General features: G+C 44.1%; 1 pseudogene; it reads left to right on the plus strand.

The window, feature by feature from the left end:
- The first annotated feature begins 688 nt into the window (after positions 1-688).
- On the plus strand, positions 689-4190 carry LOC148587523 (uncharacterized; annotated as a pseudogene).
- The last annotated feature ends 302 nt before the right edge of the window (positions 4191-4492 follow it).

Consider the following 4492-nt stretch of genomic DNA (forward strand, 5'->3'; position numbering starts at 1 on the left):
ATGACTCATTCTCATTAAACACTATACAGAACTCAAAAAGAAGCTAACTTTAGCATCAGAGAGAGGATTCGCCGGAACACCCCCAGTGTATTCTCTTAACCCCATTTTTGTCTTGCAGATTGAAGGAGGAGTGACATCCAAAATTATGATCTCACCCCTTGCGTTCACCATATTGGAAACTATACCAATAGTTTGGCTGTGGGAACGACTTTTATTGTTCTTATGAAATCAAAAATTTGTGATTATGGTGAATACAAGGTCCAGAAGTCAAGCTCGCCATGAGGAGTCAACAATTTAGATCAATCAACGATTGCTGCTAGCCCCCCAGACGGGAGGAGATAGGGAGTGCATCACCACTTTAGAAGCTCAAATAGCGCTCTTGGTGCAACAGAATAAGGAGCTGCGCCGTCGTCTCCCGGAATAGTCTCAATCCGAAGTCAAACGGAATGAGCATTGGGAGGAGCAAGAAAATCACAACCATCATTCTAATAGCCGCAGTCATCAAGGTGAAAGCCGTCATCTCTAGTGTGGAGGCGATCCTCAAGACAATAATTGGAAGGAAAACCCACGAAGAGTGGGGGTGCCTGAAAAAGGTCAACCATCGACAGGCCCTCAGGATCAACCAGTGGTTAATCCGCAGAATGAGGTCAACAAAGCCTTAGCAAAGTTAGCCATGAGATGCGCTGTTATGGAGCGGAAGGAAAAGCACAAAGCCGCTGTAGTTAGCAAGCTTTTTGCAGGGACGGAAATGCCATCCACCAAACAGGTGGTTGACCATCAACTCCCCAATAAATTCAAAGTACCCCAGATTTTGAGCTATAGTGGGATCGGAGACCCAACCGAGCATTTAGAGAATTACTTCACGCAACGCCTGAAGAGATAGCATGCAGTGCCTTCCCCATGACTCTCTCGGGGAATGCCAGAGAATGGTTCCGAGGCTTAATGCACAATTCCATAAGTACTTTTGAAGATCTCGAGCAAATCTTCTTAACCCAATTCTTAGGGTCCCGAGAAAGGAAGAAGCCTTCCGGATATCTCCTTACACTCCATCAGGGAGAAGGAGAAAGCCTGAAAGAATTTATGATCCACTTTAATATGGAGAAATTGAAGGTGGAAGACCCTAATAATGGCGTGATATTTTCCTCCATCTACCAAGGTATCTCTCCCGAGGAGCTGGTGATGAGAAAACTCGCACGGAGACAGCCTGACAATCTCCAGGACCTGCTAGACAAGGTAGAGGAATTCATCAATGAAGAAGAAACTTTGAAGGCGATGAGATTAGCTCAGAAGTTACCTAAGAAGTTTGAGGAGAAGAAGAAGGATCACCGAAGGATGGATGAGCCAAAGCCTTTCAAGAAAAGGTTCAATGACTATGACTTCACTCCTCTCAATGCCAACATTTCTAAGGTCTTGATGGAAATAAAAAAAGACCCAGAATACCAAAGACCTCCCAGAATAGTGGGAGCTCTCTTGTCTCAACACCAGGATCGATATTGCAAATTCCATGAGGCAAGCGGTCATCACACAGAGGGCTGTATAGCGTTGAGACTCCTTATCGGCAAGTTCATTAAGAATGGCAAGCTGGTCCATTTTTTGGGGGATCAGAGAGGAACGGTCGCCAATAGAGAAAAATATGTCCAAGAGGTGAGTATCGAAACCCACAGTACCGCCGACAACAGGAACGGTATAGAAGTAGAAGTCCAGCGGAAAATCGCAAGGGTAGGAATAGATATCCTTGGGAAAACAAAAGAAGGCAGGATAAACCTAGGCGGGAATTTGCCCGCCATGCCCAGGAACCTCCAAATCGAGCAATTGCCCCAGAGATTCATGCTATTATAGGTGGATTTGCGAGGGGAGGCAAATCACGAAGGGCAAGGAAGGCATATACCCGCCAAGTGAGCTCTCACAAAGTATATGCCATAGAAAGATCGATGAAACAACCCAATAAGAACTCAATGAGAATTGGATTCATCGACGATGATTATGCAGGCGTGTCACTCGCACACAGGGATGCCTTGGTAGTCACGCTAACCGTGGCAAATCACAACATCCATCGCATTTTGGTGGATAATTGGAGCTCAACGGACATCTTATCTAGTCCGCATTCAAAAAGATGAATCTTGGACAGGAGAAAATTGTTCCAACCAATTGCCCTTTGATAGGATTCACTGGAGAACAGGTGCAACAAGTTGGATCCATCAAGTTGCTAGTCACGGCCGGTTCGTACCCCGGTTCGTACCCGAGACAACCACAATAATGATATGCTTCCTACTGGTCAACCGACCATCAGCCTACAACACCATTATAGGAAGAGTGGCTCTTAATGAGCTTAGAGCTATCACCTCAACTCCACTCCTCAAGATGAAGTTTCCAACAGACAATGGATTCAAAGAAGTAAGAGGAGAACAATGAGTTGCCCGGCAATGCTACAACATTTCTATGAAGGAATGTTCCGAGAAATCGATCTCGGGTACCAACCAAGAAGGAAGAAGGTAGCAATTACAAGGCAGCGAGCCAGTCGAGGATTTGGAAGAATTCAAGGTTGTTGGGGCGAACAGAAGTGTAAAAGTTGGGTCTCAACTAGACCTAGTGCTGAAGAAAGAACTAATGTCTTTCCTCCAAAAAAATAGCGACGTGTTTGCATGGAGCCACAAAGATATGCCAGGGATATCACCCTCGGTGATAGTGCACAAATAATGCCAATCCAAGCTACAAACCTATGCAACAAAGACGAAGAGGATACTCCGCTGAGAAAAGCAAGGCGGCAGCCAAAGAAGTCAGGAAGTTATGCGAAGCCAGGTTTATCAAAGAAGTTCAATATACTACTTGGCTAGCCAATGTGGTACTGGTGAAGAAATCCAATGGGAAATGGAGGATGAGTGTCAACTACATCAACTTGAACAAAGCATGCCCTAAAAATAGCTACCCGTTGCCACGGATAGACTTGTCAAGTCTTGAGTTTCATGGATGGATTCTTGAGATATAACCAAATATCTATGCATGAGTCGGATAAGAAAAAGACCGCCTTTATGACCGATACAAATTTGTACTGTTATCGAATGATGCCTTTCAAATTGAAAAACGCGGGAGCCACATACCAGAGATTGGTCAACAAGATGTTTCGAGAACAATTTGGGTGGAATATGGAAGTGTATGTAGACGACATGTTGGTGAAGAGCGTACGGGCAGTCAGTCACATCATTGACTTGTCAGAAGCATTCAACACACTAAGGTGCTACAGAATGAAGCTCAATCCCTCTAAATGCGCGTTCGGCGTGTCATCAGGAAAGTTCCTCAGATTCATCATCCCGAGAAGAAAAATCAAAGCCAATCATGAAAAGATAAGGGCAATTCTAAAGATGCAATCTCCCCATAACACAAAGTAGTTGCAACAACTAACCAGGAGAATCGCGGCATTAAATCGGTTTATCTCCAAGTCAACTGATAAATGCCTCCTGTTCTTCAAAATTCTGAAGAAAGCTTTTTCCTAGAACTTGGACTGTGACAAAGCACTTCAGGATTTAAAAGAATACCTAGTGACTCTACCGCTGTTGAGTCAACCGATAGAAGGCGAAGCTTTATAATTGTATTTGGCCGTATCACCATCAGCGATAAGCTCAGCACTAATCCGAGAAAAGAAGGGAGTATAAAAGCCCATGTACTTCACTAGCAAGGCACTACACGAAGCAGAAGAACGTTATCCTCGGATTGAGAAGCTAGCCTTCGCCTTAGTAACTTCAGCTCGAAGATTGAGGCCATACTTCCAAGCGCACACTATCAAAGTATTAACCGAATACCTTCTAAGGAAAATTTTGTAGAAACCATATTTGTCAGTAAGATTAGTCAACTGGGCAATCAAACTCGGGGAATTCGACATAGAATTCCATTCGAGAACATCTGTGATGATACAAGTTTTGGTTGACTACTTAGCTGAGTTCTGCAACTTTCCAGAAGAGGAAGAATTACCCCAAGAAGAAACGTGGGTTGCACGTGTAGACGGGTCCTCAACCCAAAAATATAATTGGGTTAGTATCATGCTCATGGGACCCAGTGGAGAAGAATACGAAGCAACAATACAACTGAAATTCACCACCACCAACAAGGAGGCGGAATATGAAGCCATCATTGCTGGACTAAATATGGCTCGGGAGATGGGAGTAAGGAGCTTAAAGATCATAAGCGATTTCTGAGTGGTGGTCGGGCACATCAAACGAGAATATAAGACCCGGGGAGTGAAAATGAAGCGATACCTAACAAAAGTGAAGGGAGCTATCGAGTTTTTCGACAAGATATTGTTCACAAAGGTAGCTCAGGAAGAGAACACACAAGCAGATGCTTTAGCTCCTATTGGCTCCGCCAACAATAAAGAAATTATAGTAGCCGGGTGTCCAGTCTAAGAATTATTTGAGCCTTCAATTACTCGGGTAGCACAAGTGGCATGTATTGAAGAAGAACTAGGAGATTTGGAGTGGAGTGGCGATATAATGCAATT

Source organism: Corylus avellana, chromosome 2 (genome assembly GCF_965113065.1).
Source record: "Corylus avellana chromosome 2, dhCorAvel1.hap1.2, whole genome shotgun sequence".
NCBI lineage: Eukaryota > Viridiplantae > Streptophyta > Magnoliopsida > Fagales > Betulaceae > Corylus > Corylus avellana.